We start from the raw sequence: 24,354 nt of genomic DNA, 5'->3' as shown, positions 1-24,354 counted from the left end.
CACCAAGGCAGAAGCGACTCTCATCGCTGAAGACGACACGTCTCCATTCGTCCCTCCATTCACGCCTGTCGCGACACCACTGGAGGCGGGCTGCACGATGTTGGGGCGTGAGCGGAAGACGGCCTAACGGTGTGTGGGACCGTAGCCCAGCTTCATGGAGACGGTTGCGAATGGTCCTCGCCGATACCCCAGGAGCAACAGTGTCCCTAATTTGCTGGGAAGTGGCGGTGCGGTCCCCTACGGCACTGCGTAGGATCCTACGGTCTTGGCGTGCATCCGTGCGTCGCTGCGGTCCGGTCCCAGGTCGACGGGCACGTGCACCTTCCGCCGACCACTGGCGACAACATCGATGTACTGTGGAGACCTCACGCCCCACGTGTTGAGCAATTCGGCGGTACGTCCACCCGGCCTCCCGCATGCCCACTATACGCCCTCGCTCAAAGTCCGTCAACTGCACATACGGTTCACGTCCACGCTGTCGCGGCATGCTACCAGTGTTAAAGACTGCGATGGAGCTCCGTATGCCACGGCAAACTGGCTGACACTGACGGCGGCGGTGCACAAATTCTGCGCAGTTAGCGCCATTCGACGGCCAACACCGCGCTTCCTGGTGTGTCCGCTGTGCCGTGCGTGTGATCATTGCTTGTACAGCCCTCTCGCAGTGTCCGGAGCAAGTATGGTGGGTCTGACACACCGGTGTCAATGTGTTCTTTTTTCCATTTCCAGGAGTGTAGCTTCTAAGATAAGTCGTAAGGTCAGTATTGCCTCACGTGTTCCAACATTTCTACGGAATCCAAACTGATCTTCTCCGAGGTCGGCTTCTACCAGTTTTTCCATTCGTCTGTAAATAATTTGCGTCAGTATTTTGCAGCTGTGGCTTATTAAACTGATAGTTCGGTAATTGTCACATCTGTCAACACCTTCTTTCTTTGGGTTTGGAATTATTATATTCTTCTTGAAGTCTGAGGGTATTTCGCCTGTCTCGTACATCTTGCTCACCAGGTGGTAGAGTTTTGTCAGGACTCGCTCTCCCAAGGCCGTCAGTAGTTCTAATGGGATGTTGTCTATTCCCGGGGCCTTGTTTCGACTCAGGTCTTTCAGTGCTCTGTCAAACTCTTCACGCAGTATCGTATGTCCCATTTCATCTTCATGTACTTCCTCTTCCATTTCCATAATATAGTTCTCAATTACATCACCAGCCTGCTGCTGATATTACACGATAATCTTGTTTTCTCTCCATTCCTTCACTGAGACCCAACGTGTTTATACTGAGTCTTAGAAGTTCCCTTTTTAGATTTCCTTGCCTCCTTACCACGTTCAAAGTTCTGTATTTCCATGCCCCGACACTTAGAACTATATCCTGTCGTTGGTTTGTCAGTCTTCTTCTCATGATCACTCCCTTCTTGGCAGTCCCTTCACAGAGATCTGAATGGGGGGCTAGTTCGGAATCTTTTGCCAATATATAGATCATCATGACAGTTTTTAAATTGCATGCCATATGTCCTGTGAATATACGTTATGTGTTTTTAGTACAGTGATTTCCATTGTCTTCTGCATCCTCATTACGTTAATAATTACTTATTCTTTTGCCTTTCAGGGACAGTTTATCATCCTAAGAGCAGGAGAATGCCCTGATCGTCTACCCGCTACTCCGCTCTCTCTGACAAGGCCGTTGGCACAATAAGGGTGATTTTCCATGCCTGAGGTCTTCGGCCATCATTGATGATGTTTTATACTTAAAATTTAAACAATGACGGTTTTCGAATACGGGAGAAAGGACGTTTCGATTATTAGCCAAAGACGCTACCCCTCCAAGATGGCACTAATACGAAACCTAAGTGTCTGTTCGGCCCAGGCTACTCTGACTTCTGTAATGAATCCACATCCGTTCTTGCATCATTAAGCCGATCTGATAACGCCCGTAATTTTGTGGCTACTGCTAGTTTTCTGTACAATAAACTCAGTTATAGTCGAATTCGCCTCAAAAGATTGTTCACTGTTTTCGTTGTATCGCGGCTGCACAGAGCTAATCCCATAGCTTTCCAACTTGATGTTGTTTAGAATGCCCTTCTCCAGTTTCGACAAATGGGTCGTATGCCACCGTACTATAGCACTGATAGTGTCTGCCATCGTTTGTACTTCCCTAAGCGAGTTGTTCAGCTCCCGGATACTTCATTATCCGCTGTTTCGAGTGATGTTATTAAGATTTTTACTCCTGCGTCCAACGACCATCTACCCCTACGAATGAACGTGGTACACGACCAGTGATTTGCATCAGTTGAGCATCACTAGTATTGAGCCCGCTCCTTGACGAGAAATTTGTTACCCTGCCATTTCTACTGTAAATCTATGAATGCTTCCTACTGTCTACGTTTCGTATATTCCACACATTAATGGTCAACCTCAATGGCTGTAGAGAAACAACACACCTGCCTCAAACGGTTGAAGTTGAACTGCATCCATTCTTCCTCCTCTGATGCTAGGCAGCAACATTAGGAACAGCACGACCCATATCCATAGATATTATGAAAATATATGTGTGTGTGTTTTCCCCATCTCCTGCTAAACCACTAGATGGATTTCAACCAAACTTGGTGCATATTGTAATACCTCAGATTACGGCCACTTTCACCAACCTGCCTCGAGTGGCCGAGGAGGAGGAGGAAGCCGGACTCCATGGGGCGAGCCCCCTAGGAGAGGACATGCAGCCATTCTGCAGGGACACAGCGGGAAGCCGAGTGGACACCTTCGCCTCGCTCAAGAACGGAGATGTTGCAAGGTGTCAGCCTGACTACGAGAAGCGTGCCGAGAGCTGATGGACACCTGCAGGCATTAGAACGGAATGGCAAGAATGTACTCGTGAAAGCATCTGAATGGTTCAAATGGTTCTAAGCATTGTGGGACTTAACATCGGAGGTTGAAAAATGGTTAAAATGGCTCTGAGCACTATGGGACTTAAGATCTGAGGTCATCAGTCCCTTAGACTTAGAACTAATTAAACCTAAATAACATAAGGATATCACTCACATCCATGCCCGAGGCAGGATTCGAACCTGCGACTGTAGGAACCTCATGGCTCCGGAGTGAAGCGCCTAGAACCGCTCGGCCAGAAAACATCTGCGTTCTTCTGGCTTGGCGGCAGTCCTTCTACCTGCCTTAGAAAGGAGGGATGTGTCGACATTTCCAGCACCCCTCGGGCACAGCGAGGTACATACACAAAGCGAAAAAAATTGGTGCAAGGAGGCGTGCGAAAGAAGTCAGCATTCTTAAGAAGATGTTTTTCTTGACTGTGGGGACATTCCTTATAAATCACGGGCGGCGGCAGATTTTAAGACGGAGCCGAAATGTGAGTCTGTCAAAAAATGTTTAAATGTGTGTCAAATCTTACGGGACTTAACTGCTAAGGTAATCAGTCCCTAAGCTTACACACTACTTAACCTAATTTATCCTACAGACAAACACACAAACCCATGGCCAAGGGAGGACTCGAACCTCCACCGGGACCAGCCGCACAGTTCATGGCTGGTCAAGAGTCTGTCCAGGGCTCATGCAGAGAGAGCGTTTATAAAGATGTGTTGTGTGGCTGCTCTCCCAACAGCCTCGGAGTGCAGGAAAACATCTTAAGAATGTGAAATCGTGAGAAAGGTGCCGATTGAGCCACACGTCAGCCCACGCCAGATACGAAATTTCCACACCGCATGGAGGAGCTTGGCTATGAAAAGTCGGTCTATCATTGACTCAAATGGCTCAAATGGCTCTGAGCACTATGCGACTTAACTTCTGAGGTCATCAATCGCCTAGAACTAATTAAACCTAACTAACCCAAGGACATCACACACATCCATGCCCGAGGCAGGATTCGAACCTGCGACCGTAGCGGTCGCTCGGCTCCAGACTGTAGCGCCTAGAACCGCACGGCTCTATTATTGAGCTGCATTGAAATTTTCGTCCGCCAGTTACTACGCCGCGAGGAAGAATATTTCGAAGTTGAGCTGAGAGATGGAAGATAAGAGAGAAGGTGGAGTCGTGGAGACACCGCGGAAACGAGAGGACATGGGTGCTCCTTCACCCATCGCCAACATCCGCCTTCCGACACCGTGATAGCACAGCTTCGGCCACGCGCTGGACAACTGTCAGATAAAGTGAAGATTGTACCTGGGCCCCGCCGCAACGCCTCGATTACTGACGAGGGCAGCCGACTCGCGCAGCACAGCTCCGAGGCGACGTGCCGTACCGACACAGCGCCTGCCGCCGACAGCAGTATACGACGAGCCTTAAGGAAGAATGGGGATACGATTCGTTTCCTCCTCCCTCCCCTAAATAACTGAGTAGTGTCCACCCACAATCAAATAGGCCCTAAGACTTGCAATTTTGTTTTGTTTTGTGTACACTGCACAAAAGTAAATACATTTCTTTCATGGTTTGCATGAGTGTGTGTGTTTGTCCTTAGGATAATTTAGGTTACGTGGTGTGTAAGATTAAAGATTTCACACACATTTGAACATTTTTTTTCATGGTTTGATCATATAAGCAATCTTTTACCTTCATACATTAACACCTTAACGTCGTACGGGTTGTGGTTGATTTTATTTAATTATTGATATCAATTGATTGTTGGCTCCTAACGTGGGGCAATCTCATCAGCTATCTGCACGTCGTTTAACGTTCGGCAGCAGAGAGAAGAATTCACAGTTCACTATATTTTTGGCGCCCAACATAGGGCGACTTCACTGGTAATGTTCATTCTATCTAATGTCACAAAACAATTTCTCGAGTTCACCAAATTTTTGGCGCCCAGCGTGGGGTAACCTGACTGGTCATTTTCATGCTATCAGATGTCACAAAATGATTTGTCGAGTTCACCACAACGTATCCCTTACCATCGCTGTGGGAGTAAGAACCATGCACCTCTCATAGTTCAGGAGGTATAACGTCATAAACAATGAGATGAAAGAAAAAATGTTGCATAAACCATGAAGATTAAATTTATTACGTTTTCACTACTAACGGCATTCACAAAATATTACCCCGAAGGTACCCACGTGTAACGCAATGCACTCCTATAGTCGAGTCAAGAGAATCCCTGACAGGGCTTTAGACAGTTTTCAACTACGAAGTACAAATGGCTGTAGGCGAAAACGATAGTCTGTGGAGTTATGAATAGGCGTTGCCGTAGAGACATTTACAGAAGCTCGTTGTAGACATACATAGCAGCCGTGCCTAGCGCACAGAAATTGTCCGGGATCATTTTTCTTATACACTTGTATATTATGCAAATTTCTTTGTACAACTGTTTTATAATTTCAATGGAAATGAGTTTTTCGATACAGCTCTCTTTTTCTTTCCGCTTCTAATAGAAAATAGGCAATATAAATAGAAGAGCAACAACTAAGTAGTCACATGTGACTACTATAGAAATACAATGACCATCAGCACAAGTTCAGGATAAAAATAGAACAACGTGTAGACATAACTCAAATTAACTTAAAGACTACTACACGAAAGCGTCAAAGAAACTGATTTAGGCATGCGTATTCAAATACAGAGATATGTAAACGGGCAGAATATGGTGCTGCGGCCGGCAAGGCCTATATAAGACAATAAGTGCCTAGCGAAGGCCTTAGATCGGTTACTGATGCTACAATGGCAAATTATCAAAATTTAAGTGAGTTTTAACGTGGTGTTCTATTTGGCGCAGGGGCGACGGGACACAGCATCTCCGAGGTAGCGATGAAGTAGGGATTTTCCCGTATGACCATTTCACGCCTGTACCGTGAATATCAGGAATCCGGTAAAACATCAAATCTCCGACATCGCTACGGCCAGTAAAAGAACCTGCATGAACGGAACCAGCGACGAGTTCAGAGCTGAAGAGTATCGTGCAACGTGAAAGAAGTGCAACCGGTCAGGAAATTGATGCAGATTTCAATGCTGGGTCATCAACAAGTGTCATCTTGCAAACCATTCAACTAAACATCATGATATGGGCTCTTGGAGCGGAACGCCTACTCGTGTACCCTTTATGATTGCAGGACACGAAGTTTTATGCTTCGCCTGAGTCCGTCAGTACCGACATTGGACTGTTGATGTTGCCTGGTCGGACGAGTCTCATTTCAGATTGTATCGAGAGGGTGAACTTGTACCGGTATGGAGACACCCTCATGAATCCATGGACCCTGCATGTCAGCAGAGGACTGTTCAAGCTGGTGGAGGCTCGGTAATCGTGTGATGCGTGTGCAGTTGGAGTGATATGGGACCCCTAGCATGTCTAGATACGACTCTGATAGGTCACACGTACGTAAAATTTTGGTAAACATTTTTGGAACAGTGACCAATAAAGTATTATATTTCAATTAAAGTTCAGTCTTGACCTCAACACTTATGTCTCAATAACATAGGTGACCGGTTTCAGTTATATTTATATTACCATTTTCAGACACATGGTTTCCTTGGAGGATGATAGGCGGAACTGTCCGCAGCTGCTACGAAGTCAACTTCATAGCAGCTGAGGAGAGCTTCGCCTACCATCCTCCAAGGAAGCCATGGGTCTGAAAATGGTAATATAAGTATAACCGAAACTGGTCACCTATGTTATTGACACATAAGTGTTTTGATCAAGACTGAACTTTAGTTGAAATACAACACGTAAGTAAGTATTCTGTCTAATCGACTGCATCCATTCATGTCCATAGTGCATTCACACGGACTTGAGCAATTCCGCCAGCACAATGAGACACTACGTATGTCCAGTATTGGTTAAGAGTGGCTCCAGGAACACTCTTTTGAGTTTAAACACTTCCGCTAGCCACCAAACTGGCCAGACATGAACATTATTGAGCTGTTCAGAAGAGATCTGTACCCCCTCGTACTCTTACGGATTTATGGACAGCCCTGCCGGTTTCTTGCTGTCAGTTCTCTCCAACACTATTTAAGACATGGGTTGTGTCCATGCCACACCGTTTTGGGGCACTTCTGCGTGCTTGTGGGGGCTCTACATGTTATTGGGCAGTGTGCCAGTTTTTTCTGTTCTTCAGTGTATTTTTCGCGTAACGTTAATGCATAGGGTACATTATGTGCATCCTACTTTTCCACTAGTATACATTTCCCACATTTTAGGATTTTGGTCTGCCCTGCCTCCGACGTCGTGATTTGTGGAAACGTATCCACCATTCCTTCCAAATGTTTAACGCTACTTAAATGGATAAGAAGCTAATGGTAAATCTACAAAGGACGATCAAAAAGTTTGTTTGAGATAGTTACTAGAATGCAACACAACTACATTGTGGATGTATAAGCGCCGACATGACTGCAGGAGATCAATTCGGAAATCGTGTCTTTCCGATATGCATACAGTAAATACGGAAATGTGATCTCTGACGATGGTTTTAACAATTGCGTACATACAGGACCAACGTGCTGTTCTTCTTGTCTTGGCTGCCTATGGAAAAACACCAGCAGACAGCAATCGGAGAGTGGAGAATTTACATGGGGTATCATGTCTGTCGGTACCTATAACTGTCGAATGGAGTGACAAGTTTCGCGCTGCTCGCGATTCAACACAAGACGCTGGTCGATCAGGGATGCCAGCCTCAAATGGGATAACCAAGTGGGAGGCACTCAAGGATGCGTCCTACCACCCCACGCGAATATCACGCCTCCGGTCAACAGCCAAACTATTAATACTAGTAGACTGCTGATCAATTTCTTGCTGAAGATTATGTCTGTACTTTAAGCTCACAAGTCCAACTTTTCTTTGCTTCTTTCTGTTGCTCCAAGTTCTTATTTACCTCACCCATTTTTTATTATTCTCCAAAAACTTTTATTCATCTCCACAAATCTGTTTTTCATAGTCCCCATCAGTGCAGCAAACATTTCCTGCATACTTTGTACCAGAGGAAAAATTCTCGTATTGGATTACAAAAAATTCAATTTTTTGTTTTACTCGTCTAGTCGCGGAGGACCTAATTGAGCAATAAGTCTCCCAGCTCATGTAAAGTGTCAGTACATTAAATTACAACGTAAAAGTAATAACAGAAAAAATGAAATGTTTATGAACCCCCCAAAAACGGCCGCAAGGTTATGTAAAGGGAATCAACAATGTAACACAGGAATCAGCTTAATTTTTCATGGAACTCCACGACAGAAAAGAAGGAGAGACCCATGAGGAAACTCTTCAGTTTCGATTTGAAAGCGTATCAATTACTGCAGAGATTTTTGAATTCTTGTGGTAGCTTATCGAAAATGGATGCAGTCCTGTACCGCACAACTTTCTGCACAAGAGACAAGGAAGTGCGATCCAAACGCAGATTGGATTTCTGTCCAGTACTGAGTGAGTGAAAGCTGCTGATTCTCAGGAATAAGCTGATACTGATAACAAGCAATGACAGTAAAGGATATACATATTGAGATGCTAATGTCAGAACAACCACACTAATGAACAGGGGTCGACAAGAGGTTGGCGAACTTACACCAATTATTACCCGAACCACCCTTTCCTGAGGGAAAAATATCCTTTGAGAATGGGAACAGTTACCCCAAACTAAGAGTGAATTAAAATAAGCAGACTACTTTTTATGTCGAAGTATCACTTACTTCAGATACCATACGAATAGTAAAAATGGCAGCACTGTGTCTTTGAATAAGAAGCTGAACGCGGGATTTCCACGACTGTTTACTATGTGTCTGAACACCAATTAATCTGGACTGTTCAGTTTCACTAAGCATATGCCTATTTTGAAATTAGAACGTCCTGTTTTGTTCAATTTTGTCTCAGAATCTGTAAAAACTGGCTATTACTGTGATTTGGTGTTAGTTTATTTTCTACAAGCCATGAACTTATGACATCAACTAAACTATTCGGAACAGTGCTAGTGCTGCATACAACATCCTTTACTGCCAAACTAGTGTCATCAGCAAACATAAATATTTGAGAATTACCTGTAATACTAGAAGCCATATCATTTACATAAGGAAGGAAGAGGAGTGGCCCCAGCACTGATCCCTGTGGCAACCCCCCCCCCCTCCCATTTGACAGTGCCTCACTCAGACCCCACATCATAGCCATTCTCAACACTTTCGATAATCACCATTCGTTGTCTGTTGTAAAAGTAAGAGAAGAACGAATTGTGACCTAATTTTCTCGTTCCATAATGGTCAACATCTGGAGCAATATTTCGTGATCAGTTGAATCAAAAGTCTTAGTCAAATCAAAAAAGTTGCCTAACGTTCGAAACCTTGTGTTTAATCCATGCAGTACCTTACAGAGAAAATAGAATATAGGACTTTTACATGTTAAACCACTTCTAAAACCGAACTGTACATTTGATAGGAAATTATGTCAAATAAAATAATCAACTATCCTTACATACACAGCTTTTTCATCAACTTTAGCAAACACTGATGGCAAAGAAATAAGTCTAAAATTGTCCGCTTTATCCCTTTCTTCATTTTTATAAAGTGGCTTTAATACTGACTACTTTAACCATGCAGGAAACTGAGAATTCTTGAAGGAAAAATAACCAATATGGCTAAGTACACGGCTTACATGTGCAGTACAATACTTTAATATTCTGCTAGGCACTCCATCTTATGCATGAGCGTCCTTAGTCATCAGTTACTTTATTATTTACCTTATCTGCCTCTTGTCAGTATCACAGAGGAGTATTTCAGACATCAATTTCGGGAAGGTAATTTTCAATACAGTTATATGGTTCCCCGTAAAAACTATATTTTCATTTAATTCACCAGCAATACTCAGAAAATAACAGTTAAGTACTGTACACACATCCGACTTATCAGTAACAGAAATTCTTTTACTACGAACTGACTTTATATCATCGACTTTATGCTGTTGACCTTCCTTTAAGACTGACCATAACGTTTTAATTTTATGCTGTGAATTAGCTATTCTATTTGCATATCACATAGTCATTGCCTTCCTAACAACGTTTTTAAGCGCCTTACAATACCGTTTGTAATGAGCTACTGTGTCTCGATTGTGATTACCTCTAACATTTTAATACGATTCCCACTTTGTCCCACATGATATCCTTACTCAGGCTGCCCTTTACTGGGAGTTTCCTGCTTAGAACTTTCTAATGGAAAGCAACTTTTAAAGATCATGAGAAATGTGTTAAGGAAAGTTTTATACTTGTTAACTATGTTGTCGGCCACATAAACATCCTGCCACTTTTGTTCCTTAACAAGATTTAAAACTCTGTTACTACTGGATTAGCTTTAATACGTAGCTTGTAACTATATCTAACATCTGTTTGAGAACAAACAGTTTTTAGTGTTAAAATGTGTGCATCATGGTCTGAAAGGCCATTTAGCCTTTTACTAACAGATTGCCCATCTAGTAATGAAGAATGAATAAAAATGCTGTCTAAGGTTGTGCTACTGTTCTCTTGCACACTGGTTGGAAAAACACAGTCTGCATCAGATCATGTGAATTTAGGAGATATTCCAACATCCTTTTTCTAGCAAAAACACATACAGACTTAATACGTATTGAAGTCATCACATATAACTGATTTTTGGTGCTTCCTATAAAGTGAATCGTCCGCCCTCGTGGTCTCGCGGTAGCGTTCTCGCTTCCCGAGCACGTGGTCCCGGGTTCGATTCCCGGCGGGGTCAGGGATTTTTCTTGCCTCGAGATGACTGGATGTTGTTGTGTCGTCTTCATCATCATCATTCATCCCCATTACGGTCGGAGGAAGGCAACGCCAAACCACCTCCATTAGGACCTTGCCTAGTAAGGCGGTGCGGGTCTCCCACATCGTTCCCCTACGCTCTGTAAAGAAGCATGGGACTTCATTTCCATTTCCATAAAGTGATTCAAGAACCCGCTCTAGCTTGATGAGAAATGCTCCGAAGTCAGAGTTAGGGGACCTAAAAACAACAACAATTAGACGTTTCACTAAATTGAACTGCCCCTGCACAAAGTTCAAATACCTGTTCAGTGTAGAGCGGTGATACATCTACGGACTCAGTTGGAATACTGTTTTTCACGTAATTGCCCACTCCATCAATCCGCAAAGAACTCTTTGAAAAACTGTCTGGTAAACCGTATCTTGGTAAAGGAAGCCTCTGAATTGTCAAATTATTTAAGCGGTGCTCCGATATACGAAAAATGTCAGAGTCAACATCTACACTCCTGGAAATGGAAAAAAGAACACATTGACACCGGTGTGTCAGACCCACCATACTTGCTCCGGACACTGCGAGAGGGCTGTACAAGCAATGATCACACGCACGGCACAGCGGACACACCAGGAACCGCGGTGTTGGCCGTCGAATGGCGCTAGCTGCGCAGCATTTGTGCACCGCCGCCGTCAGTGTCAGCCAGTTTGCCGTGGCATACGGAGCTCCATCGCAGTCTTTAACACTGGTAGCATGCCGCGACAGTGTGGACGTGAAACGTATGTGCAGTTGACGGACTTTGAGCGAGGGCGTATAGTGGGCATGCGGGAGGCCGGGTGGACGTACCGCCGAATTGCTCAACACGTGGGACGTGAGGTCTCCACAGTACATCGATGTTGTCGCCAGTGGTCGGCGGAAGGTGCACGTGCCCGTCGACCTGGGACCGGACCGCAGCGACGCACGGATGCACGCCAAGACCGTAGGATCCTACGCAGTGCCGTAGGGGACCGCACCGCCACTTCCCAGCAAATTAGGGACACTGTTGCTCCTGGGGTATCGGCGAGGACCATTCGCAACCGTCTCCATGAAGCTGGGCTACGGTCCCGCACACCGTTAGGCCGTCTTCCGCTCACCCCCCAACATCGTGCAGCCCGCCTCCAGTGGTGTCGCGACAGGCGTGAATGGAGGGACGAATGGAGACGTGTCGTCTTCAGCGATGAGAGTCGCTTCTGCCTTGTTGCCAATGATGGTCGTATGCGTGTTTGGCGCCGTGCAGGTGAGCGCCACAATCAGGACTGCATACGACCGAGGCACACAGGGCCAACACCCGGCATCATGGTGTGGGGAGCGATCTCCTACACTGGCCGTACACCACTGGTGATCGTCGAGGGGACACTGAATAGTGCACGGTACATCCAAACCGTCATCGAACCCATCGTTCTACCATTCCTAGACCGGCAAGGGAACTTGCTGTTCCAACAGGACAATGCACGTCCGCATGTATCCCGTGCCACCCAACGTGCTCTAGAAGGTGTAAGTCAACTACCCTGGCCAGCAAGATCTCCGGATCTGTCCCCCATTGAGCATGTTTGGGACTGGATGAAGCGTCGTCTCACGCGGTCTGCACGTCCAGCACGAACGCTGGTCCAACTGAGGCGCCAGGTGGAAATGGCATGGCAAGCCGTTCCACAGGACTACATCCAGCATCTCTACGATCGTCTCCATGGGAGAATAGCAGCCTGCATTGCTGCGAAAGGTGGATATACACTGTACTAGTGCCGACATTGTGCATGCTCTGTTGCCTGTGTCTATGTGCCTGTGGTTCTGTCAGTGTGATCATGTGATGTATCTGACCCCAGGAATGTGTCAATAACGTTTCCCCTTCCTGGGACAATGAATTCACGGTGTTCTTATTTCAATTTCCAGGAGTGTATAAGGAGTTTGCAACACGGAAAATGCAGATAAAATACCTGCACCACCAACCAAAAATTTTGCCGTTTAGTATCCGTTGATAACGAGTACTATACTTCTGATTCTGTATCTGTAAGCTGTATTACAGAAACTATATTTAATAAGTAATCGATGTAATAGTCCATTTATTTCTGACTGTATATAATTGATTGTAGTTTAATGAAAATATTGTAAATTGCTAAGTAACAGCCAAGGGAACTTTATTTAATGAATCGATAGCAACGACGAAATGGCAGTAGACATGCCGTCGTTTATCTTTGCGTGAGCAGAGCAGAGCAGAGCAGCAACAGAGCAACTTGAACCATGAAAGAGTGCAGAAGTGTTTATTGGCGCTCCCGCAGACACGGTGTGCAGCTACGATCGCACCAGTGAAGACTCGCCTAATTCGTTTACCTGCGAGTATTGAGAGAACCGTAGGAGAGGACAGGCGGAGGAAACTGCAGTTCTAACTATTTCTTGCCTCATCAATATCAGTCTATATTATGCCTTCCTTTCTGTGGTTATTAATTATTATTATTATTAAGTAAAACACAAGAAAGGCATAATATATGAAATTTATATTTACAATCACTACGTCTTTCCCCAATATTAATCGGCTTTATTTATTAAGACGTGGTCCTATATACGTATATCGAGCCCCACGTTACGGGCGGCATTTATATTTTATATTATCGCTTCCTTATATATATATATATATATATATATATATATATATATATATATATATATATATATATATAGGTGGCCAAAGATAAATATTAAATTATGTTTCAAATGAGCGCCAGGCTCCCTACAAATTATTTCATATGCTTTCGGCAAAATGTAACGCAAACTAAATTCACTCTCCTATAATAAATCGTATCTTTGAATATATGCATTTATTGACGAAATAAAATTAGTGAAGCTTTGCACTTTAGTTAATTGAATAACTTGAAATGATTCTTTCTGCTCCGGCTGTGGTGATATGTTACACAAAAAAATAAATTTAAATACGCTGCGTAATGGCGGCCGATTGTTGCCAGTCAAAACCACCGCTGCTCGCTTCGCAGAGACTGAAAAAGTGCTAAATAACTTCTTGCAATTATTAATTCAGGAAGAATTGTTTGTATGGGTTCTTTAAGTAACACAATGCACTCCAGTTTTGTAAATATATTTCCACTAAGCACAGAATACACACTTGAATTATTCGCTACGTACGAGAACAAACAGAACAAAAGCTACTGCTTTACAATAGCAAGCGTACTTTACATGCAGTAGAAGAAATGATCTGACTCGAAGTGATTTAAATAATTTTTTTCCTTATATATAATGACAAAAATATGAATGTTAGTTTCGAGAACGTTATGCACTACGATCTCATCTAATATAAATAATGTCTTTTTGTTACATTACAAACGATATAGTCTTTCATTGAAGCTAATTTAATACATTTTCATAATTAATTTGTCGTTTATGTCCATATAATATTATTCAGAGTCCTTTTATTATTTACTTCAAATATATCGGCTTGAATATTTCAAAAGGGACACTATACGTGACGCTGGAGATGAATCGGGTTTCTCATTGAGCAGCAGCAGAAGCATCATCTGCAACTCACCATTGTCGTCGGCTGCATTCTTCGTCGTCCTCACAGCTACAACATCGTAAGATGGTTAACTGCAGATACAGTACTGTAGAAGCTTCATCCAGTGACATTCCTTTCACAATGTATGACTAACTTGAAAAATAACTTACAATAATTGAAACTTGTAGGGCACCTGTGTTGTCATTGTCCTCAGACGTTATTACCAAGTAGGGTGTCTTTCAATTCCATGCAATTACTGAGTGTCGTAAGAATATGAAAACTGATTAACTATTTACGGCCAGTTTTGTTTGTTTGCTGATGACCAGTTTCAGTCTAAATTTTCTGCCTCGGTGAGTGTTCATTCTGGTATTGCATAACAGAGGCGCAAGTAATTTGTAATATTGAGTATTAACTTCATTCACTTAAAGTAAGTTAAAATTTCACTGGCAAAAGTAATAACTAAAGGTACAGCACAAATTAAGTGTGCGCAGTTTCGTGTATTCTGTATTTAGCTTTGCCAGTGACTTCTGCTGGCTTGGTATATATTTTATTGCTGTTGTATCAAAAATAAAATCAGATGCTCATTTGCTTAAAGTTAATTCACTTCAATCTTTCAATAATAAAAAGTAAATCGCTTGCTGTTTTCTACATTTTGCATTACGTTACATTGAGGCTACTGAAAGTCATGTTTTATCATAACGAAGTTTAAGTTAAGCCAGTCATTTATTTAATCAGTAACGTTACTTAATTTTAGATTCAAAATTTAGTATTTCACAAGAAGTAATTGCAATCTCATGGTTTTCTGATTCATTTATTTCCTCGTTAACTGGTGTGGTGTGGAGAAGCTTGACTGTTGCCACGCCAGTGATTATTGTTTAAATTTCTTTGCCTTCACCTTTCTTAAGATTCCGGAGATTCATTGCCCTAGCGGGCTGGGGACCGTTTAATTGTACCCTTTTTAGCTAATAAATGTTTTCTTTGTACAATCAGTAAATTTTGTAGTAAATATTACGTGGTACACTTTTTCCCCTATGTGCATTTCGTGAGTGCACTATATTCCACCCATTTCAAAATTATCATCAGTATTTAGCTTAAGTTTAGAATAGATTCTTCCTTCAGTATGTCTGTTGGACACTTTCCTTCAACTAACCGGTTTAATTTTCCTTCGGTAGCGATAGCCTTACTCACTGCAGAATTTAGGCATAGGTCACGGTGAGTTATATCGCATTTCAGTAGCCCGACTAGAAACGGGGAGGTTACGAGTTCACTAACATTATCTCCAATACCTCTTATACTTTGATGATATGTGCTAATCCTTCTGTGATTGGATACCTCACCTCCTCTGAAGGTGATTCCTTTGTTAGAGGGACGTCCTTTAAGCGCGGATACCTCTCAGCTGACTACAATCTACAAAAGGTGCAGCTCTAACACCAACTACACTCCAGGAAATGGAAAAAAGAACACATTGATACCGGTGTGTCAGACCCACCATACTTGCTCCGGACACTGCGAGAGGGCTGTACAAGCAATGATCACACGCACGGCACAGCGGACACACCAGGAACCGTGGTGTTGGCCGTCGAATGGCGCTAGCTGCGCAGCATTTGTGCACCGCCGCCGTCAGTGTCAGCCAGTTTGCCGTGGCATACGGAGCTCCATCGCAGTCTTTAACACTGGTAGCATGCCGCGACAGCGTGGACGTGAACCGTATGTGCAGTTGACGGACTTTGAGCGAGGGCGTATAGTGGGCATGCGGGAGGCCGGGTGGACGTACCGCCGAATTGCTCAACACGTGGGGCGTGAGGTCTCCACAGTACATCGATGCTGTCGCCAGTGGTCGGCGGAAGGTGCACGTGCCCGTCGACCTGGGACCGGACCGCAGCGACGCACGGATGCACGCCAAGACCGTAGGATCCTACGCAGTGCCGTAGGGGACCGCACCGCCACTTCCCAGCAAATTAGGGACACTGTTGCTCCTGGGGTATCGGCGAGGACCATTCGCAACCGTCTCCATGAAGCTGGGCTACGGTCCCGCACACCGTTAGTCCGTCTTCCGCTCACGCCCCAACATCGTGCAGCCCGCCTCCAGTGGTGTCGCGACAGGCATGAATGGAGGGACGAATGGAGACGTGTCGTCTTCAGCGATGAGAGTCGCTTCTGCCTTGATGCCAATGATGGTCGTATGTGTGTTTGGCGCCGTGCAGGTGAGCGCCACAATCAGGACTGCATACGACCGAGGCACACAGGGCCAACACCCGGCTTCATGGTGTGGGGAGCGATCTCCTACACTGGTTGTACACCACTGGTGATCGTCGAGGGGACACTGAATAGTGCACGGTACATCCAAACCGTCATCGAACCCATCGTTCTACCATTCCTAGACCGGCAAGGGAACTTGCTGTTCCAACAGGACAATGCACGTCCGCATGTATCCCGTGCCACCCAACGTGCTCTAGAAGGTGTAAGTCAACTACCCTGGCCAGCAAGATCTCCGGATCTGTCCCCCATTGAACATGTTTGGGACTGCATGAAGCGTCGTCTCACGCGGTCTGCACGTCCAGCACGAACACTGGTCCAACTGAGGCGCCAGGTGGAAATGGCATGGCAAGCCGTTCCACAGGACTACATCCAGCATCTCTACTATCGTCTCCATGGGAGAATAGCAGCCTGCATTGCTGCGAAAGGTGGATATACACTGTACTAGTGCCGACATTGTGCATGCTCTGTTGCCTGTGTCTATGTGCCTGTGGTTCTGTCAGTGTGATCATGTGATGTATCTGACCCCAGGAATGTGTCAATAAAGTTTCCCCTTCCTGGGACAATGAATTCACGGTGTTCTTATTTCAATTTCCAGGGGTGTATTAAAGAAATTTTTCTATGAGTGATCCCACCACCGCCCACTACAGTGTCACCTATAAGCTTCGCCAGCCTCCCCCTTCCCATACCTACTGAGGTGCAGGCCATGCATCCGATCTATTGACAGACTCATCTGTCACCAGTGCAACGTCAGCCATGGTCTCCGCCATCAGGGCCTTCTCCAGCCCCATGTTAAGACGCCTAATAGCAGCATTAAGATGAGACCAATCTCGAAACTGAAACAGCTGCATGAAGAGTACCTCGGTGCCACCACTTTGAGTAGCTACCGTTACCAGGTCACCATCTACATAATACTCTCCGTCCCTTTGAAGACTATTCTCTGCTCCACCAACAATTACTACCTGATCCTCTTTCGTAAAATTCCTACGTGGCACCTCTACCTTAACAGTCACCTGAAGCAACCCTGCACTAGGCTTCACAATGCTGGTGACCGGCTATTCATTCCCCAATAATCCCCCGCAGCTGCTGGCTCGCACCTCTGCTATTAGAGCTATCTAGCTGCAGATACTTCTTATTTCTGTTAGAATTTGCAACCGACTTAGGCTCTATAACTGCTGAGGTCTGCTGCCTGTTTCTTACACCTAGAGCTAACAGAGGTTACTCTCCACTCTGACAGTCCGTAAAATCTATCGATTACAAACAAAATACAATGGTCTTAATATCTCCTCCTCCTAGCTGCCTTCTTACGAACAGCCACTTCCCATTTCCCACCACCCTTCACCCTCCTCAATCTATCTAGTTCTTCCTTTGCGTCTTGTAACTGCACATGAAGAGCAGAGATCTTACGCTCCTACTCCTCTGTCACCATATTTCTGCTACGAATTTTGCATTTCCAGCAGAGGATCTCGCTAAAATGTCCACTGGCTTTCCCACTGCATCCTTCCCCTCCCCCCCCCCCCAATGAAAATACTTTGAACAATATTTCACCTTAACGCGCTACTCGTGGTAAAATTTTAATTATTCCTGAAAAACCTAATGTCTACGTTACGTAAGTTCAGGTAAAACAATAAAACTATTTAAAGAACAAACAATAGTGCTCTTCAAATTCTTTCTCCACTAAGAAAACAACTACCTTTATTAATACTACTAAATCACAACTAATACGAATACCTGCAACACTTCACACAATTTCATACGTAAACCCAAAATGTCAAGCGTCAACTGAAACACTCACCGAAATTTACACACTTAACGAAAGCTTTACTGAAATATTTCAATGCAGACAGTAACGAACCTCAACTATAACTACCGTACTAAATTTAATAAATGGCTTCAGCGCACAGGCAACTCTAAAAAACACAGTGGGAGAAAATCTCCGAAAGTTTATGAAACCGTTATTTATCCAAAAACAACACGAGACACAGTTGAAAATTACTAAATTTACTAACTGTCGGGGCTTAACTTTAGAACCGCTACAGCTGCAACCGCACGCCCCGAAAAACAGACACGCTGCACAGACTTCGATGAACGACGTCAGCACACTCTCGAATATCAGAGCACTCGAATAAATAACATAAAAATGTATATCAATATGTTCCTGTTATTTAGAAGACTGACTAAAAATTGGGATTCCAGCTGCCTCGTTGTATCTTCCTCAGCACCATAAAATTTTCCCAAAGCTTTTCACATGCTAACACATTCGCATTTTTCTTAACATGCAACTCATCTCAGACTCCCGCAAGCTCCCGTAACTGTAACTCACTCACACTCACTAGTCCATCGCTGAGAGTGGCATACACCCATCCACACCCAGTGGCCCTTTAACACCCACCCAATCTGCCCAACTCACTGTAATTATCTCTTTGTGTCTTTCCGCCATTGTCTACTTGTCTCCTGCTACTCAAGTACGGCCCCTTTAGTTCTGCCCTACTACTACAGCCTCCTTCCACTGAGACTGCCTCCCCATTGCCCTCTCTTGCTGGAATATCTCATTCCTTCCTTCCTAACGCTGCTGTCTCCTTCCATTATTATTGTCTCTCTCTTCCCCGTTGTCATTGTCATATACTCCATCTTTCATTATCACTGGCTTTCACTCACTCCCACTTTCTCTTTCCCTCTATTTTTTCCTCCTCCCGCCTCCCTACACTGTCTTCATCACTATTTTCTGGTATTGTCATGTATGATCCACTTCACTGTCATTGTCTCACTCACTCACTGTATAACACAATGACCGTCCACTATCTCTTTTCCGTCTCTTCTCCATTGCCAGTGTCTTCTCTCGCACCATAAAAAACGCAAATGTGTTCGTATGTCAAAATTTTTGGGCAAGTTTTTATAGATGCTGAGGAAGGTAGAATGAAGCAGCTGGTACTACTTTTTAGTCATAGTCTTTTAATTAAACAGGGACATACTAGCATTTTTTGTGCTCTGATAGGAGCATTTTTCTGCTGGTTTTCCTTTTTCCCCACACTGCAGCAGTGCATGTAACTTTTATTAAAAGATATTTATTGATCGGTAAAATTTAGATAGATTACTTATGTGAAATTGAAACCCGCAGCACCTCAGACCGAATTTTGCGTGACAAAAAAAAAAAAAAACATTCCATTTGCTTCAGTACTACAACATGGGGTTCCCAGATGATAACGGAGACACTTTTCAGCGTATTTATCCTTGTTACGTCGTTTTACCAACTGCGTTATCACGGGACACCATATTTAACGTGCGAATTTCACGTTTACAGGTTGGGTATCTCGGATGTGCATAAAGATATGAAGACAATTTTCCAGGTTGTTTGACATCAGGATTTTGATAAAATACATCGTAAATGTTATACTCATTGGCTGTGTATAACCATCTCAGTGCCTTGACTGGGTTTTGGTCCGCTGGTGACGGCAAAAATATAGGGAAAAAACCCTTTTGTGGAATTTTCAGGGGAATCAGCCTTGAGCTAATAGTGCTTTGGTAAGTCCCAATAAGTCCACCGTAATCCACAGCAAATGCAAAACGAACCAACCGATTTGCTTCATTGTTATGCGGAAGGAAGTGTGTAACGTTCATATTTTTACCATGTACTGTAGAATAGTGACAATGACACGATTCTCATGTTGTCCCAAGAGCTACGCAGATCACTTGACCCTATCTTTTTATCACCAATAGGAACTGAAGTATGAGCACCAGAAAATCTCGTTTCTATGCGGTATTTTTTGGAAAATTGTAGCTACGCATGCACACTGGTTCTACTTTCTTCACATGCTACTTCCTACTTTTCTCCTTCGCAGAGAGAAAACCAAATCTGGCATCTGCTTCCAGGGTTTCTTGTTCATTTACACTACCTGAGTAACATTAGAAGAATCAGAATAATTAAAATCGTACAGATGGCCGTCGCCAAAATAATAGCGTTCCCCGTTGTTGCATTTATCGAGATATTCTGTTTCAGTTTTACCCCGAAATTTGAGATGACTGCGGTACATCGTCAACTGGAACGTCATTGTTTTCTAATTCTCTTGCTACTCTTTGCTCGGGTGGGCTAGTTTGACTGGCTCGCACTAAACCAAATCACATCCCTTTCTTTCACAATTACAGTGCAGTCACTCTCTTTCATGATGGAAAGTGTTAATACAGGCAACAACCAAGAGAAATAAACCCTATTGTTAGTTGTCTGTCGTAGCGGCTCTTCAAAGATGGGACCAGTACTTCGAAATGGATGAAAGCCATGTCCAAGAGTGACGAAAATCTAAACAAAAAGTGAAAATTAACACATACGCGTATTGTAAAAATGCATGCGTTACTTCTTAGAAATGGACCGAGACTTATGACTATCCAGCGTATTCCTCCGACATCTCTTAAGAAAGCTAAGTGTGGTATGAGCACTGTAGAAGATTTGGCATTTACAGTTTCATCTACATCTACATTTATATTATGAGGTGTACTAATGAAGTTTCAATTATTACCTCAAAAAAGTACAGTTACATACTTAACTTTGTTTGCAGATATACGTCTGGGTTTCTCATATACATTAAAGTCTCTTCGCCATAGTCCCGCAGTATTCCGGTAGGAGAGCAACAAGAACATGGCGCAAACTTTTGATAAAGTGGAGCTTCATGCTGTAATTCGTTTTCAGCAGGTGGAAGTAACAGTGATAAAACAGTCCGCTCTGAGTTTATGAAGGTTTACAGCAACAATTCACAATCGTATGACACCGTGATATGGTGGTGCAGAGGAATGCAGTATGGTCAGGCAAGTCTGAAAGACGACAGCGAAGTGGCAACCTATCTCTGTTTTTTGCACTCTCGTGGCGTGATGCAATCAATTTATGCTGGTAAGGGACCATTAGTCACAGGATCATAATATCAAGATATCCTCACCAGAAGAAGCAGTACAGATGAAATGTCGGACCGTGGGGGGGATGCCCAAAGAGATGTTTTCGCTCCACGACAATGCCCCATTTCATTCTGCACAGTATATAGACACGTATGTTGCTTCATTCGGCTATTAAATTTTGCCTCACCGACCATTTTGACGGCCCACCAATAACTTCCGCCTCTTTCCGTGGATGAGGAAACCGTTGCACGAATTACGTCGAGTTGATTTACTAACATCGAAAACCTATACTTCTACCAATAAGGTCTCCGCCAAATTATCTACCGTTGAGAAAAATGAGCCAGACTGCAGTTTGAATACCTAGAGGACTGACACCGAAGCCAGGCTCCGTTGTCACAATTGTGTTTCATCTCCCACCCCCCACTTACCCTCCCCCCCCCCCATCCTCTCCAGCGTAATGATGAAATTGTAAGACCACTTCTCGTACATGCACAGCTTTCACATGTATTCATTTTACCTTCTGCATCAGCAATTGTGCACTGCTGACTGAATGCCTCTCCCATATTACATTCAAGTGACAAATGTCATGTGATATCTCCTAATATCGTGTCGGGCCTCCTTTTGCCCGGATTAGTGCACCAGTTCGACGTATCATAGTCTCAGTAAGTCGGTGGAACTTCCCTGCAGCAGTATTGAGCCATGCTGCTTCCACATTCGTGAAAGTGCTGCCTGGGAAAGATTTTGTGAATGAAATGTTCGATGGGATTAAAGTCTGCTGATTTGGTTGGCCAAATGATTCTCTCGAATTGTCCAGATTGTTACTCAAACTATACGTGAACAATTATGGTCCAGTGACACGGCGCGTTGGCTCCCACACAAAATTGTTTGCGAACATCAAGTACTTGAATCGCTGCAAATGGTTTCCAATCAATGATCGGTTCAGTTGCAATAGCTGACCCCTTCAATGTAAATTACGGAATCGCGACCAACTTGCATGGAGCCTTGCTGACAACTTAGGTCCATGGCTTCGTTGGCGTTTGTGCCACATTCGAACCCTACTATCTGCTCTTATCAGATGAAATCGTAACTCATCTGCCCAGGCCACAGTTTTCGATTCGTCAAGCGTCCGTCCGATACGTTCACGAGCCCAGGTGCGTCGCTGTAGGCGATGTCGTTTCACCACACTGTCCTAAAGGATATATTCGTCTCAAATCCCACTTTGATTTATGTGGTTATTTCAAGCATTGTTATTTGTCTGTTAGTACTGACAACTGTGGAATATTGAAATTCCTAACGATTTCCGAAATGGAATGTCCCATGCGTCTAGCTCCAAATATCATTTCGTGTTCAAAGAGCGTTAATTCAAGCAGTCCATCGGAAACCTTTTCACATGAATCGTCTGAGTGCAAATGAGAACTTCGCCACTGCACTGCCTACCATCATTGTGCATACTGCTCTCACATGCGTTTTTTGTCACCTCATTGTTGCCGGCCGCGGTGGTCTAGCGGTTCTGGCGCTGCAGTCCGGAACCGCGGGACTGCTACGGTCGCAGGTTCGAATCCTGCCTCGGGCATGGGTGTGTGTGATGTCCTTAGGTTAGTTAGGTTTAAGTAGTTCTAAGTTCTAGGGGACTTATGACCTAAGATGTTGAGTCCCATAGTGCTCAGAGCCATTTGAACCATTTGAATCACCTCATTGTTACTCTACTGCAATATCTTCTACTTCTCCTTTTCGCCGCATCTCACGTCCAGCTACAACTGTGTCTGTCACATAGCCAGTTTGGCATTTCAGCATGGTACTCTCTCGAGAAAATCTGTTATGCATATTATTTATCCGTGGCTGAATTTCCGCACGAGTTTGCACATGCACTTTTTTGAGCACTCGCATTTGTCTTACTGTACTGTCTGCCAAAGGTAATTCTACGCTAAATTACATCACCGCATTATTTCGTGTAACCTCTGCAACTTGGGTCACAAAGGTAGAGTGAGACTGATTCCAACGTTTTTACTCACTATTGCTGTCTTATCAGTTCCTGACATTCAAAGTAACTGCATCGCAAGTATATTCATACCAACCGCCTACTACATTTAAGCACTGCATCATACAATAAGATCAACAGGAATACGTTTGTGCTACGAATTGCTTTATTCATCTTTTCAGGGACGCTGAAGTAGTTGGATGATGATGACGTTTGGTTTGTGGGGCGCTAAACTGCGCGGTTATCAGCGCCCATACAAATTCCCAACCTTTGTTCAGTCCAATCTCGCCACTTACAGGAATGATGATGAAATGATGAGGACAACACACTCAGTCATCTCGAGGCAGGTGAAAATCCCTGACCCCGCCGGGAATTGAACCCGGGACCCCCTGCTCGGGAAGCGAGATAAAGTAGCTTGAAGGACCGTGTTCCGAAGCAGTGACTCTTCATTACAAAGACGAAATTTCGTGTCTGCGTTATATACAGTTCCGCTGAGTTATGAATACCAGTACTTCGTTAATTTCGTCCGAACGATAACTCGTGTCCTTAGACCTATTAGTTCCGATTCTCCAATATCATTAAAGAACACAGCAACTATATCGCCTGAGTTGCGACTCCCGACCGAGCGATAAGGTTACAACAAGGCGATAAAGTGTTGTGAGATAGCGGGTTTATACCTGCAAGCACCAAATAAAATCACTCAGACAGCAAAAATCAGAAACTGTCGATTGTAGACACTTTTATTCAAGTTGAGTTATCACGATACTGAAAACGATGTAGAATTCATGTTTTATGGGCCACGATTTCTGAGAATCACGCCACCTAATATACGTGAAGGAGCATTATCTCTCTTTTATGCGTTGACAATTTTGTTGTTCAGTTTTACATTGCGAGGCTGTTTCCCATCATAGAATAAACAACTTCTTAATGACAAAGAGCTTCCTTGAGGCGTATTGAATTACATAATTTCTTTCAAGGTTATATGTAATTCGCAAAAAATTCTCTCCTCTCCCCATAAGAAAAGTCTTCAATTTCGTCCTCTACGATAATTTAATACTGGCAT

The sequence above is a fragment of the Schistocerca cancellata genome, chromosome 7 (genome assembly GCF_023864275.1).
Source record: "Schistocerca cancellata isolate TAMUIC-IGC-003103 chromosome 7, iqSchCanc2.1, whole genome shotgun sequence".
Classification (NCBI taxonomy): domain Eukaryota; kingdom Metazoa; phylum Arthropoda; class Insecta; order Orthoptera; family Acrididae; genus Schistocerca; species Schistocerca cancellata.
This window is presented reverse-complemented; position numbering follows the sequence as displayed.